Source organism: Condylura cristata, unplaced genomic scaffold (genome assembly GCF_000260355.1).
Source record: "Condylura cristata isolate star-nosed mole 26May11 unplaced genomic scaffold, ConCri1.0 scaffold00034, whole genome shotgun sequence".
NCBI classification, from domain to species: Eukaryota; Metazoa; Chordata; class Mammalia; order Eulipotyphla; family Talpidae; genus Condylura; species Condylura cristata.
Genome location: NW_004567135.1, coordinates 13,079,038 through 13,095,061, shown reverse-complemented (window position 1 = coordinate 13,095,061; position 16,024 = coordinate 13,079,038). Strand labels below are relative to the sequence as shown.

At 51.0% G+C, this 16,024-nt stretch overlaps 1 protein-coding gene across 1 annotated transcript in view; it reads left to right on the top strand.

Moving 5' to 3' along the window:
- The window catches only part of ANO2 (anoctamin 2, calcium activated chloride channel), a 254,687-nt gene that overhangs the window by 150,595 nt on the left and 88,068 nt on the right, over positions 1–16,024 (top strand). The gene's annotated exons all lie outside the window — the stretch shown is intronic.

The window sequence follows — 16,024 nt, the reverse complement described above, 5'->3', positions numbered from 1 at the left end:
TTCTTAAAGGCATGCCCCAGAATTGCTCATGGAAATGCTGCTACTATTCCATGAGCCAGAACTTAGGTAATTGGCCTCTTCCGATGGAAAGAGAAGTACAGCTTTTACTCTGGACACCACAGACCCAAATAAGACCAGGAGCTCCAATACAATGAGAAAAGAGAAGGAATACTGGGGGACAGCCAGCAACCTTTGGGGAGGTGTCATGCATTTAGTTGCTCATATACTTGGTACATGATTATGGAAAAGCCAGTCTGGAGCTGATTTTCAAATAACTCCAATGGTATTTTCTCGAACCACTTTCTCAATGCTGACTGAGCTCCCCTTTCCTTGCTCCAGCCTCTGTGCTGGGGGCTGGGGCTAAAGGGTTAATGAGGCAGGCCTGATTTCTGTCTCCATGAAGCTTACAGTCTAAGGGGAAGACAAGCTTCAAACAAAGAAAGCCTTCTTTAGTCATGACTGTATTTACGGACAGCGGTGGTGCAGGACTGCCTGACGGAGTCCCTGGCTAAGAACTGAGGGAAACTTTGCTGATGATCTGACATTCAATAGAGACTGAAAGAATGAACAGGGTTTGGCGAGGCAGAGAGGGAGGGCAGGAGCTGAAGATAGCTCCTGGTGTGTGAGGCTGATCTAACACGGACCCATGAGAAGCACTTTTATTTTTTTTTAAAGATTTATTTCTTCGGCCCTCCCTGTGGTGTAAAGGGTTAGGACGCAGCACTGCAAGATAGCTCAGCAGCTGCATTGCCAGTTTATCCTCAGCCCGCATGGTGCAGCAGACCTCTCCTGACCCACCGGCTGCTTCCGTTAGCAGGGTACTTCGTTGATCTGCCTGTACTGTTGCCCACTCTGTCTCTGGTGAGTCCTCTCACTGCCCCTGCAACTCTGGCCTGTACCCCAGTTCTGTATGCATAAGTAAATAAAGAACAGGCAGATCGACGAAGTACCCTACTAAGGGGAGCAGCGGGTGAGACAGGAGAGGTCTGCTGCACCTTGTGGGTCACCTCTGAGGCTGGGGATCGAACTGGCACTGAAGCAGCTGAGGCTCGCTTGCAGTGCTGTGCTTTAACCTGCTGCACCACCAGGGAGGGCCAAGAAGCAGTTTTAATCTTTATAACATGGGACTCTGTTATGCTTTTATAATCTCCCTATGACAAATCAGGAGGTTGAGATAGAGATTAAGTCATTTATCTAAGGTTAGTTGTTAGTTGGTAGAGATTCTTGACCCCCAAGCAGTCTGATCCTGGAGCTCATCTCAGTCTCTGAACCACAGGGTAACTGAGTGGGGAAGGCGCTTGGTAGGTAAAAAGAAAAGCAAGACTGTGTCCATCCTAGAGTGTAGTGTTGGGGTGAGTGGCTCCAGATGAGGCTGAAGGTAAAAGGAACCAGATCCCACAGAGCTTTGTGGGACTTGTTGGGGATTTGGCCGTCAGGTCATGAAGAAAGATGAAGTCGGGCGGGAGGATGGAGAGCAGCAGGCACAGGGTAGAGGGAAAGGCTCTATTTTTTAGCAGGTGGACGGGGAAGGTCTCTCTGCCAAGGTAATGTTTGAGCAGATACCAGAAAACATTAAGTGCAAAGGGCCTGGGGCAGGAATCTTCTCCCTATGTCTGAGCAACGCTCAGGAGGCCAATGGTGACAGGAACAGTTGGTGCAAAAGGGAGGTCAGGAGGGCAGGGTCCGCGAGGTGGTGGCCAGGGTCGTGTGGGTCCTCTTAGGCACATGAGGTCTTCGGATTTTATGCTGAGTGAGATGAACAGTCACGGCAGCATTTGAAAGGTTTTAAATAGAGATGATATTTGTCCTGTGGGGAGGGCTTTTGTGAGGAACAAATGAGGTAATGCATATGAAATTGCTTTATGAACTGGGAAGTTAGGTTCAAGAATATTTTCAGGGTCATATTACTGACCAGGCAGTTTCTGAGAATAGAACACAGTGTCCTTGACTCACAGGCCACCTCTCTTTCCACGGTGTCTTGAACCACGCTTTTAAAGCATGGGGCACAGTGTCAATCTAAGACCAGGTTGAACCCTGGAGCAAGGTCAAGTTCCTTCCTCTCAAGCCCGAGGTTTTCGTGAACCTCATTGACCCGGCAACTTTTACTTTTGGAAGGAGCCCCAGGGGGTTGTGATCTCAAACCAGTAGGAAGAAGGGCTCAGAATAGTCCAAGGCAGTTAGGCCTGGGCAGTAGATTGCCTTAAATTAAACACAGACCTCTGTTCTGGGCTGGACCAGAGATGCTAAAACATCAGGACTTAATGGGGAAAATCAACAGTTATGATAGGTTTTGGAGAACTTCTTTAAAATCTATTTAGGAAGCCACAAAGTGGCCAAAAGCAATAGAGTCAGAATCCATCTAAGAATCCATCGATGTCTGTGTAGTGGCAGGCACGGGTAAAGCGGACGTAAAGCACCTGAACTGGGGTACCCAGTGGTGACCTTGGGTTCTGCCTGCCCAGGGGAAGAACTTCTTGCAGATGACTGCCTCTGGCTGAGAGTCTGCCTGGCCTCCCTTGCTGTGGACAGCCTCTTGTCCCGGGGAGGGAAAGCCAGGCTGTGGTTCTTGGCCGGGTTAAATTCTGGCCCCCTTGTATCTTGTATTTGCTGTTTGTCTAAGATGGGTTGGGTTTATGTTCTTCCTCTCTTTTCTCTCTGCCTTCCTCTTGTTTTTTTTTCCCCCCTCCCTTTTCTCTTGCCACGAGCAGAAGACATTTACCAACATTTGATTTGCCCTCTGATAAAACTACAATTGCTTATAAAATAACTACCTACATATCCTATCCAGGGTCTGCCCCCTAAAAGAAAATAGCATGATGGAGTCTCCATCCACAAGAAAATATGCCCACTGGCCTACTAAATGCCTGTCATAAACACCACCTCTTAAGAAAATATTGTCTTTTTTTTTTCAGTGAAATTCTTTGATTACAGTGTCTCGGAGCCATAAAGGTGAACAATCTGAAAGCGAAATTATATTTCTTAACCAAAGGTATGATTTTCCTAGAAGTGATAGGCAATTGGTATTCCAATTCCAATTTCTTTAAGTAGGCAAGTTTTCAAATCATAACCACCTTGAGATCTATGTGTCTTTCAGCAATTCTTGATATAGTCTAAGGTCTCTTTGCTTGTCGTTCCTATATATTTAAATCTTGGCAGACTCAGGATGGAACAATTTCCTTGAAGAGTCTATAAAACATGGGTCACAAGGGAAAAATATATACATAGGGTGTGCTTAATGTATGTGGGTATATATATGTGTGTGTTGATATATATTTCTATATACATGAAAGGTAGATATATCAAAGGGTAATCAGTTGCTTTTTCTGTAGCAATTAAAATAATCACCTGAATTGTGTCCTTTGACTTTTGAATACACCAGACTTCATTAAGAGAACTCTTCTGTTAAGCTATACATCGTGTTCCCAGTAAAAACCAACTTGGACATCATGTACTTATTTAAGTATATTGCTGTATTTGGATTGTTTATATTTTATTTAGGATTTTTGCATCTATGTTTATTAAGTGAGGTTAGCTTAGAGTTTTCCTTTCTTATGCCTTGTGTCTGGTTTTGGTGCCAGGGTTGTAAAAAATTGCATGGCATAAGTTTTGAGTGTTCCTTCTTTTTATTCACTGCAATAAATTATAAGAGGTCAGGATTCTTGGTTTCTCTGAAGTCTGACAAAACTTACTCTAAAAATCCTGAGCCAACAACTGAGCTTTTGTAGGTAAATTTTCATTTTCTTCTTGATGCCATGTGGTTAGATGAGCTTTTCCTCAGAAAGTGTTCATCTTGTATCTTTGAATTTATTGGTATGAAGTCCTTTCTTGCATTGGCCTTTGGGGTTACTAATCTTTGTTGCTTATGCAGCTACATTGCTGGTGATTCCAAATGCTTTGGCTGGCCTCTTCCTTTGATCAGTCCCTCAGCTGTTCATCCATTTTATCCATCTTTTCAAAGAACAGATTTTGATTTTATTTACCCTTCCTGTTGTTTGTCTTCTATTTTGTTTATGCCTGCCCTTTCATTGTTCATGATTTCCGTTCTCCTTCTTTCTTTGGGCCTGTGCTGCTGGTCTTTATTAGATGCTAAACTCATTAATTTTCTTTTTTCTTTTCTAACAAAAGCCTGGTATAGTTATCATTTAGTTTTTCACTTATTCTTCCATCCTTAATTCAACAGACGTGTGCCAGGTTCTAGGTTCTGCAGATTTACCAGCAGACAAAACAATCCATGTACACTTGTCCGCATATTTTTAAGAATCTCTTTTGAGTCCTCTCTTCCTTGAGTTATTACCCCGACATCTGACACTCCCATGAGTGTTGGGGGTGGGAACTTGGTATATGGCTATTTCTCATTTACTTGCTTCTTGTTTAGAGACATAGCGTGTGTGATTCTGATTTTCTGAGTGCTTTTGAGATTTGCTCTGTGACCTGAAATGTGTTTTTTGTTTTTATTTTCTGTAAAAGTTCCATGTGTGCTTGAAAAGAATGCTAACCAGTGATCTTCAGATGCGTTTCAACTTGGCGACTCGGTCGGTTTCCTGTCAGTGTTCGTAACCCTGCCTGATCTGACATGTTATTCGAGGCTGTGGTTGAAAGGACCTAATTCATGTGGAGTCTGACTCACAACAAGTGAGGAGTGGTGCTTGGCCATCCCCTCCACCCTAAGACTCTAACGAGGACCTGTCTCCTTTTACTTCTAGGGAGTCTTGGGGCGGACACTGGTGGAACATCCAGAGCCCCATCAGAGGCCGGCCCCACGGGCAGCAGCCTCGCCGTCTGAGTCGCTTTTTATCAGCCCCGCTGTGACCCTGGAGCATTCACTGGGCACTGTCCCTAGCGCTTTGCAGACACTCGCGTGCTTAATCTCACAGAGTGTTACCGTCCTACTTCTCTGATGAGGCCCAGTGGGATCAGGCCCTCAGGTCTCACAGTCAGTGTCAGGACCACGGAAACCAGGTGGTCCCTCACCCCAGACCTGACACTCCATAGGGTCACAGTGCTTCCTCCCACACAGGTCAGATGTCAAGCTCCTGATAGAAATGCAGATTCCCTCATCCAGCTCAGACTTCTGGTATCAGAATCCTCCTTGTGCGTCTCCAGGTGGATTCTGAGCTGCAGCCCAGTTCGGGAACCCTTGTCGGGCCAGTCGTCTTCATTCTGTGGATGGGAAACTGACATTGGAGGAAGACGGGTTTGCCCACTAGTTAATGGTATATAAAGGAAAAATCTGATGCCCGAGCCTGCGCTTGCCTCGAGTTCTGTCAGGGGTGCGCCTTCATTCCTTAGGGAACCTGCCCCACCTGCGGGGTTCTCAACAGCCCTCCCTTCCCCAGAGAGATCCCTGAAGACTGCTTTTCTCAGCCTTTCAGGTCTTCGTCTCTCTGCCTTTCTTCTGTCCCTGTCATTTCTGTTCTGGCTGTCTCCTCTCCCACTTTTTTTTTTTTTTAAGATTTATTTATTTGTGCATACAGAACTGGGGTACAGGCCAGAGGCTCAGGGGCGGCGAGAGGCTTCACCAGAGACAGAGCAGGGAGCAGAACAGGCAGATCCACGAAGTACACTGCTGAGGGGAGCAGCGGGTGGGTCAGGAGAGGTCTGCCATGCCATGTGGTCACCTCCGGGGCAGGCGGGGATCGAACTCATGCCGAAGTGGTTTAAGCTTCTTTGTGCTGTGCTTTAACCCGCTGCGCCACCAGGGAGGGCCTGTCTCTCACTTTTGAGTAAAGTCTTCCAGTAAGGAATTGAAGATCCTAGAAGTGTTGGGTGGTGGTACAGACTATGGGGCATATATAGATTTTATAGCGGAGAACGTTTTAGAGCCAGGTGACTCCAGTCCCCAATTTGCCACCTTCTGGCTGTGCCAGGTTGGGCTGTGACGCTGTAGCCCCTTGTTTTCTTAACCTGTAAAAAGGGACACAGCAGTATCCACCTTGTAGTATCTTGAGAGGAGGGTATGGAAGCACCCTTGTAAAGTGTCTGGCACATGGTAGCAACAAGAGAGCAAACTCCCTGCCCGCAAGCAGTTTGCAGTCTGGTGGCAAGAGACAGGCCAGAAACGAACAAAGAAATAAGCATGTCATGTGTTTAGTAACAGCAAGCACAGGGGCGGAAACAAAGCAGGTGAGGGGAAGGTGGGCGGAGGTGGGTGGGGACACCACGAGCAGATGCCATGCCAGTGACAGAGTGAGCCGGGGGGCTGTGAGGGGCAGGGTCTAGGTGGTGAGTATCAGGCCCTAATGCTGAGCAAGCAGCCAGGAGCAGTGACTGGCCTGCAGGGAGGTTGTCTGGGGTCAGAACATGGAGAACTTCTAGCCCTTTGAGGACCCTGGCTTACTCTGAATAGGACAAGGACTCAGCAGGCCTCGGAGCCAGGACTGACACGGTTGGACTGAAAGTTTTGCAGATTTGCAGAGGTTGCTTCTTGGGAACTAGACTTCAGTGGGCCGTGGGAGGATGGTGGCCTGAGGCAGGGGAGCAGCCATGGCGGTGTCAGTCTGCTGGCTCAAAGGCAGAGCCTCACTGTGCTGAAGGAATGAGTGTGAGGTATGAGAGAAAGAAAAGTCCAGGAGAATTTGGGCTGAGCAGTGGGAAGGATGTTCATTAGGGAGGAAGTTAGGTGTTCAGGGTTGGGCATGGTGTGGTTGTGACGGCTATAGAGATAAAGAGAGGGGGCTCTTGGGAGTGTCCAGGGGAATGTCCAGGCTGGACAATCATTGGCACTGGAATGAGTTTTCAGCTATGAGGCCCCTTGAGCTCATCTAGCAGGTCAGTGCAGCTGAGGAGAGATATTTGGGGACCACGCCTGGGCCTGGGTGATGTGTAGGGGCTGAGACAGCGAGGACACCCCAGAGTGCCAGAGAAGAGGTATGAGTGAGCTAGGACATGGAGCAAGGGAAAGTGGGGTTCCAGGGGGACAAGTGAGGAAAGGCCTTGGGAGGACAGGAGGCGCTGGCGGGCCAGGGCTTCTGTCCTTGGCGCTCAGTCATGTCAGTCTTCACTGGCCTCCTTTTTCAGCCCAGCTTCCCCTTCCCTCCATGGGAGGGAATCACCACTCATGACCTGGCCCCGAGAGGGGTCCTGGGGAGGGCCTGTTGCTGACCTCACTGGTACACCAAGGCTGTCATATCTCAGCAGCTCTGGATTCTGGGTTGTGTGCACATGGCCTCTTATGCCTCACTGCTGTCAAGAGCTTAGACCAGGGCAGTTAATTGAGCCTGAGCTTGGCCTAAATGCAGGCCTGAACCTGGGATCTTGGAGTGCACGACAGGGATGAGGGGCTTCAGTGAGCTCACAGTGGCCACACTTGTTCATGGGTATGTACCTGTTCTTGAATTTAGACTCACCGCCAACCTGATATTGAGCAGCTAACATGTTGATGCCTGGAAGCATCTGCTACCACACAGCCCCACTGCAGAGTGTCCCCCTTGCATATCTTTCAAAGAAGAAAAGCAAGAAAAAATTCATCCTTGATTCTTTTTACTCCCTTTGACCCTGTGGTTGATCCACCAGTTAGTGCCTTGTGCTCTACCACTGAAATACATCCCGAATCTGAATGCCTTCAGCCTTCCAGTATTGGATAAGTGGTCCAAAGCCCCATCCCTTTTGACCAGGCTTCTAAAGGAACCACCTGCCTGCTCTGGTGGCCTCATTTTCTGTGGTCTAGTCTACACATATTAGCAGGAGTGAGTGTTCCTAAGTATAGCGCAGATCATGTCCCTCACCCACTTGCAACCCACCAGAGTCTCCCCCCCCCCTTTTGGCCTATGAGACCCCATGAGATCTGGCCCATCTCTTCCTCCCTCCAGGCTTCATTTGTTCACCACGCTTGAGCTATGCTTCACTTTCTTCTATCTCGCATATCAACAAGTTATATCCACTTAGGGTCTTTGACTTGCTGTTCTTCCTTCTGGAAGATTCCTTCCCAGAGTTCCCTTGGCTGCCAGCTCTCCTCTTCCTGCTGTCACAGAGATTGTTCCCAACCTTTGCCATCATGATCTTCAGGCCTTAGCCTGTGTGATTTCCCTACCAGCCCCTCTGAGGATCTGAAGGGGCTCTTCTTTCTTCTCTGCTGACTGTGGGGCTCCTCTAGTGTATATCACCTCAAAGGTGGGGTGCTGTCAGGTGCTTCATGGCCCTGCATTCCATACCCCAGGAGTGCCTGGCATTCAGTAGGTGTTCAGTAGATGCCTGCTGCTGATTGGCCATCTGAATATAAGAATGATTTTAGGTCTGAGTTTTATTAGATGCCCAGCTTTATTTTTATGCCCAACACGGGGTATCTTATTCAAGTGTAGTAAAAGTTGATGATTCTGCCTGGGCCTTTCAGCCAGTTGAAGCCTGGAGGGAGGGGCCCTCTTCTCCAAGGTAGGAATCAGGAGGTGCACCCACCACAGCTGTCAACCGTGCACTCTCACCAACCAGCACCACAAGGCGAGGTAAAACTTGGGGTGCATGTAGTCTTCCTGGGACAGGAGAAACCCTCAGGCAAGCTCTCTTTGGGTTTCTTGCCCCAAGGTGGTTTGGCTGTTGGCCCCACTGGAGCTAAAAGACGCCGTGCGCAGACCAAAGGTGCATTTCATCCTGTGGAAGATGTAGGCTTTCAGGAATCCACAGAGCTGGCCAAGTTCTGCTCGCACAAAGCTGGCCAAGAGCGCTGGCTCGCTGGCTGCCTCATTTTTCCTCCAGGAGACCCAAAGTCAGTAGCAACTATGTTTCCTTAACTTCAAAGTACTCATTCTTGGCTTTATAGAAAAGAGTGCATTGTTTCCGAGCAAGCCTGAGTGGAACAGTGAGGGCCCCAGGTGGCTGCTTCCACATTGTGGGTTTGGGTTCTGTCTTCAGGACTGATCTAGCGCAGCTTGGGACTTTCTCTTCTTCCCTTCAGGGGCTGTCTGCCCCTCAAGTTAGTTTTGTCGGTCATGCCAGTGTTAGGAGCCACTTCATCTTTAGGGCCAGAGTGTCAGTCGACTGTCAGAGCAAACATTTACTGAAGAGATCTGGAATTGGCCCGGTGAGGCCACGTCTGGCTGCGCGGGCCACGGAGAGCTGGTCTCTGCAAGTGGTCTGAGAGTTAAAGGTCCCAGCCGAACTCACACAGTGCCCGCCTTGAGAGTCTGTCTTATGTCAGCCTCTCACAGCTGCAACATTCTGACTGCCTGCTCGGTGAAAACAGTCATGTCCCACTAGAAGACGCAAAGACTCAAAGGGGAGAAGAATGCAAAATAGGTCAGCAACTGTTTCTTGAGTGTTTACTTCATGCCAGATGCTGGACCTGTGACTTGACAAAGCCGTATCCCACGCTGGGCCACAGGGCAGGCGAGGTCTGTCACAGAATGAGCAGCTCTCCTGAAAGCTAGTTGTTGTGTGGGAGCCCCCGCCAGGGGCTAGGTGAGCCCCCGGGGTGTTGCCCTGGGTGTGCAGGCCAGTGGCTCTCAGAGGTGAGGGGACAGCAATCTCTGAAATCCCCGGTGAGTTTGGCAGGGAGGTAAGAGACAGTCATGAGGGAGGGTGAGAGTCAGTGAGAGCTCAGAAGTAGGATCTTGGTCACGGTCATCTTGGTAGCTGGGAAGCCTGACCCTGGCGGGGCCTCAGGGGAGGGGCTGGGAGTCAAAACCCTCCCATTGTAGAAGTGCAGACTCCAGGCAGCACCGAGAAGGCACTGAAATGAAGCCCCATTCCCGTCTCCCCCAGAACTCCTGTGCTGAAGGCTCATCTCTCCTGCCCACACCCGCACATTGACGATGTGCACACGACGCCTTGTGTTCCTCATCTGTAGTCTCCAGCCCCTCAATATTTCCTGTCCTTGTTCCAAAACAGGTCAAACTCACATATGTGCCCCCCAGCACCTCACCCGCGGGCACGGTGTCTGCTTTTACCTCACTGAGATCCTCCCAGAGTTCCCATCTGGGTCTCCTTACATCCCGTTTGCCCTTTAACGACCTTGCAGTTGGTCCCTCACAGCTCCCTGCTCTTCCTCGTTCCTCGTCCCACTTCTCCATTTCACTTCTTGGGAGACCGGGTCACCTGTTCGGAGCCAAGTCCCCTTCGGTTGGGCTCTTCCTGTGTGGTGGCCGGTGAGCACTAGGAGGCTCATGCGCCGAGCACCCTCAGATATGGTGACGCTTGAAGAGGGACAAAGTTTGGATTAGGACCGAGCAGCAGAATGTCAGGCTTGGAAGAACCAGGCGCTGCCCACACTGCATTCAGCTTGGGCGCGTCTGCAGGGTCATCGCCAAATCTGGATTAAACGGTGCCACTGCCCCGTAGATTTGGATAAAGCAGCATGTCTACTGGAGATTTTTCACCTTCTGGGTCTCAATCCTTTGTATCCAGGTTCCCCAGGGTCTGAGTAGGTGCAGATGGGATTAGATCAGCCAGCGCTTTAAGCCAGCTCAAAAGGGGGTGCAGGAGGAAAGCCTTTGTTCAAAGGCAGCTGGGGCTTTAAGGATTGACTGAAAGAAATCCTCGCCGATGCTGGTGGCTGTGGGTTCATCAGGAGAGCCCTCTGATTAGCGCAGGGAGGCGTGGCTGGGCCTCCCTGGGAAGCCTTGTCCTTTCTCCAGGCCCCTGGAGCGCTTGGCTGGTCTTCCCCTTCCCTGGCTTTCCACAGCCTTGTGTGTTTCAAAGCCATCTCCACTCCCCAGCGAAGTAAGGAGCCCCCCGCCCCCCGCCCCCTGGCTCAGGCCCCATCCGGGGGTAGTTTGGGCCTCTTAGTTGTCATCCCTGTGTTGTGCTTAGTCCTCTGTCTCTCTCCCCCACAAGACCCTAGTCATTGAAAGAGGAAGCTGGAAGAAGAAGAGAGCTGCAGTGATGATTAATACTGAATTTTAGTGGTCTTGTTGGATCCTCGAGGACATGCATGAGGCTACTCCCACGGCCCTCCTCAGGTGTCCGTGTCCTTGAGGCTCGTGACTTGTAGCCCCGAGCACAGTGTCAAGGCAAAGGCAGGCGGGGCGGCTCGGGCTGGCGGGCTGGACCTCCTGCCTCCTTCGCAGCTGACCCGTCTTGCTGTGTCACCTTGGGAAAGCTTCTCTCCTTCTCTGTACCTGCTCCCCCCACATGGTCAGCAGAGGTAATCATGCTGGTCCCCTCCCTGCCTCAAAGGGAATGAGAGGATGAATGAGATCATGTCTGTAAGTGTGTGGAATTCCTTGGAGAAAGGTACTATGGAAATTCACAGATGTTGGGTATTTGTGCAGCAATCCAAATTCCAGGGGGACAGCCTCGTGCAGGGGACACCTTGCGCGCTGCTAACATCCAGCACTGGGCCTCCGAAGCCAGAACAGGCAAGGGGGGCTGGGTCCCTGCCTCCAAGCTGGACCCCGGCTGATCAGCGCATGGGTGCCAAGCCCGTCCGGTTTCAGAAGCGCAGAAGTGACACGTGCTTCTCTGAAATGGATCTCGGGTTTCACAGATGCTCAGGTTGGGGCAGTCATACGAATGCTCACTTCCTCTTGCTCCATATTCCATGGGGTGACATTGCTAAGGCCGCTCATTCATTCAGATTTATGTAGCCGCTCTTCTCAGCCAGGCACAGGATTAGATGGTGATCAGGACAGGCCCTCTGAGCTGAGGGTCTTCTGGAGAAGGCAAACCATTTAAGAGAGTGTAACATGAGATGTACCTTGTTCTACTATGGAGAGACAATGCCTTGTCCAATCATTTATAACCTCGCTTGGCTCGGTTGGTTAAAGCATTGTTTCTCAATAATTCTTCACCCAAGATAAGCTGAGGGCTTAATTTACTTGATTAAAGCAACTACGGACTTCTAGGCGGCTTCCCGCTTCCTTCCCTTCCCTCCATCCATGTTCGGGGTGGACACCCACACCCACACATCTCTGAGCCTCCCCTACTCGAATTCGGGTCTTTCCTCCTTGCCATCAGGAATATCTTTGTACAACACCCAGAATCACTCAGCGGGGATTGGGAGATGCAGATGAGGCCAGGGAACAGAGTGGGTTCGCTGTTTCCCCATTGCCTACGTGGGGAAGAAATCAGCAAATTGGGTCACAAACAACGTCTTCCAGGAGCTGCCCCAGGCCTCGGCAGTCACCGCAGCGGGTGTCTGGCCGGGGTGTCCGCCTTCAGGTTGTAGTATCATACGCTGGCTTCCCAGAGGGCCCAGAGGGAGGGCTCCCAGCCTACTCTTCAGCTACCCCTTCAGTGGAATTAAATGCCTCCCTCTGAGCTTCCCCAGGACTGAGGTGCATTTTGCTTCCATCGCTAGAAAGCATGGAGGACCCTGAGGCACAGCTGAAGGGTGTGCATCCTCTTCCCCCTCGAGATGCGCCCTCTGGAGTGGGAAATCTGTCTGACTTGTCTTCGTCTCTTCCTAATCCAACATGTAGTAAGTGCTTAACTACATATTTGAGAGGGATGGAGGGAATTTTATGAGTTTACCCTTGTACCCCACGTGGGTATCGACTGGACATTCCTAGAACGCTTTGGAAATTCCTGCCTATGGTGCCCACTTAGCACCAAAAGGAGATAAGCGTTTAAGATTTTTTTTAGACAAAACAGGTGGCAGTTTTGTGGGGCACAGACTTAACCGATGACCTGTGTGCACAGAAGTATGCCGTTCATTTCTTGGGGTGCAGTGGGCAGGAGGTGGAGGGCTCTGCCATGGGACGGGTAGTGAGGTCCCAGGAGGCTGCTCTGTCGCTGATGCTCGGACTTTTCCGGATGGAGAGAAGCCAGCCTTGGTAGAATTATCTCTTCTGCCGCTTGAGGGAGTGCCGCTCCAGCGCACTGAGCAGGGAAATGGCCAGCTCCTCTGTGGGCAGAGCGCCTCTCTCCAGAGCCAGGCTAGCAGGAGAGGTCTGCACAGGCCTTCCTGACTAACCGCAGCTCTCCCAGGAGGCCTCTGCAGTTCTGGATGGAAGGAGGTGGAATTTGTGGGGCGGCTGGGTGGGGTGGGCTGCTGGTGGGGGAATGAGAGTCAAGGAGAGAACTTGACCCGGGGGGAGAGGGGGGCTGTCACCTTCCGTGAGCCTGAGTCCAGGGTCTCACGGCGCCCTACGGAGTCTCACTGGCGCCCAGCAGCCTCTAGCCCACCTGCTGCTCTTCCCCAGACGGTTCCCCTACCTGTGCTCGCTACCCCGAGGGCCAAAGCACTTTCCAGGCTCAGGGCCTTCTGCGTCCTTATTTGTTTCCACCACACTGGCCAGCCCAGAAGCAAAGAGCACTCACCCTCGTCCCCGAGCCCAGGAAGGCCCAGACAGCCTCTAGGTCAGACTAGGTCTCAGCACCTGAGAACCCTGACTTCTTGGGAACCCACAGTGCCTGGCATAGAATTAGACTGTTTCCCCGTCTGGCAGCAGGTTAAGGACATACATCGTATGGGCAGAAAGTGGGGGCTCACCAAAGCGGGGGAATATGCCTGCAGGTCCTGGGCTAGCGGTGCAGAAGAGTTTGCACCAAGGGCTAATTATGCCCAAACGCTTCCTTTGAACATTATTCCAATACCCTCATGTCTCGGCCTTCCAAAGGGAAGATGAAAATGTGTGCCCCGAGTGGCCTCACCTGCATGTAAGCGATGTTTAGAAAGGGAACATATAGCCCATGGCATGCCAGGATGTCCCATTGGTGCAGAGGGACAGAGGTGTAGAATGGAATGTGTGTGATAGGGAGAGGTCTCCTAGAAGAGACAATTGTCCCAGGTGGGAAGCCAGCTCACTTTCAACAGAGCCTCCAGCGCTGGCACCCTGGGGGTGGTGCTTCTAAATACCTCTTCTTGCTACCCAGCTGTGACTCCTACTGTGTTGCCAACTCCCTAAGGCAGAGACCTTTCCTGCTTTGTATCGCAGGCCTGTCTTGTGCATGGGGCAGGACTCCACGGATGTTTGTTGACTTTCTGCTTCGACTGTTCAGAGGACCAGCTTCCACGACGGCAGTGGCTGAGGCTGCTGCAAACCTGGGAGCAGCTGGCACTTCTGGTGGGGCTGCTTGCTGCCAGGTCTGGGTGCCACATCGTGAGCCAAGGAGGCCCTGGGCCTGGTGGGGCTGTGGGAGGGACACCTGGCTTGAAGGGCGCAGGAGAGATGCAGGACCTGCAGGTGTTGACTGACAGGGTGGTGGTGGGGGGTTGTTTACAGTCTCCTCTCTCCGCTCCCTCCTGTCTCTGCACACACCTGCCACAGTGAATTATAGATGTCAGGACTGTGCCACGCTGGGGTGAGAGAGGACCCAGATGGAGCACATTCAAGGGAGTTGAGAGTAGGAGTGGAGGCCAGACTACTGGGAGGCTGAGTCTTGGAAGAGCAGGACTGGCCCGGTGCTTGGGAACTATCCTCCAAAGCCCTGCGCTGGCCTCCTTCTGTGGAGCCCTCCTGTGTGCACTGAGCTCTCCCCAACTGCCCCCCTCCACCCCCACTTCCTTTCTCCCTTCTCTGAAGCTCTTACATGTATCATCTGTTTGACTCTTGGGTTACAATGTTGATGAGTCTCTTTTCTTTTCTTTTTTTTAAAGATTTATTTATTTGTGCATACAGAACTGGGGTATAGGCCATAGGTGCAGGGGTGGTGAGAGGATCCACCAGAGACAGAGTGGGGAGCAGAACAGGCAGATAGACGAAGTGCACTGCTGAGGGGAGCAGCGGGCGGGTCAGGAGAGGTCTGCCGCGCCATGTGGTCACCTCCGGGGCTGGGGATCGAACTTGGCACGGAAGCAGCTGTGGCCAGCTTTTGCAATGCTGTGCTCCAACCCATTATGCCACATGGGGAGGGGCTGAGTCTCTTTTCTTAATTGAAAACCTGGAGATGCTCTAATGATAAGAATAAATTGAAACTGTCCAGGAAAATCCAGTGTGTGTGACCAACACAGAGGTGGTCCTGGCCCCTCATCCAGTGTGTCTGATTTGCCCATCTGAAGCTGCTGCTCTTTGCTTTTAGAAATCCTCGCTTCTCAGAACTCTGTCTCCTTAACCAGATTAAGGTCCCTTGAGGGAAGAGGGTGTCCGTGCCATTCCCCTGATATTTGTGAATCTCTCGCACATTTCTGCCAATGTATTCTTGTTTTTGTGAGTGGGAGAGAGACAGCTGAGTCTTTCTTCTGTTTCCTTATTTTCCCCAAAATAAGATAATTCAGGATCTTGCCTGAGCTGCGTTTTCTTAATTGTAGGGTTTAGTGGAAACAAGGGTACAGGCGGCTTATGACGAGGACAGGGCAGGGAGCTGGAGCTAGTCTGTCTCCCAGGCCAGAGTCAGGGTCTGCTTCACCACCTGCCGAGTAGGGACAGGTCCGGGGATCAGCAGGGACCACCCTGGGGGATGTGGTGATGTTTTCACAGACCTTGGGAGTGATGGCGTACAGGGTCTTGGGGCACCGTCCCCTCTGTTTTCTCCGATGAGTTTGGCTAGCTCAGCATGTCGTCCCTCTATCTGCCTCCAAGTAGAAATGAACTTCACCTGTTCCACTCAGATGGGTATCTTTTGTGGGCACTCAAGGGTAATACTGACCAGCTGGTTCACTCCTTGAATGTGGAGAACCAAGGTTTACCATTTCATTTCCCAGTGAACCTGACATGGCAGTGGGCACAGAGCAGAATTCTACAAGTCCTTAGCACACGGGGGAAAAAACGGTCAGTCCTTCAAGCCGCTCGCTCCTGTGCCTGGCTGCCTTTATCAGCACAGGGCTCGTCAGCACTTCGAGTAGCGTTGTTGGCCTGAGGGACTTGAGCTGGGGGCAGAAAGTTTCTGGAACACTGGGAGAGCGCATCATGAACTCCAGTAGCCCCTGGTCTCGCCTCTAGCCTGTGCTTGTAGGTACTTTTCCCCCAGACCCACCACTACCCAGGCCTCCCACCCCAACATCATCCTCACCCTTTCATATTTCTCCTCTCCATTTAGTCAGAAAGAGAGAGGGAGGGGAAGGAAAGAGGAGAGAACAGAGACCATAACTCAATCAAGAGTCTAAATATATCTCTAGTAGAAATATGCATTTATCTCCTAAAGTCTCAAAAGACTAGAATTCCCAGCTTACTTGATTTTGGTGAATGCAGAAGTTGGGAAAAATTTAAGAACC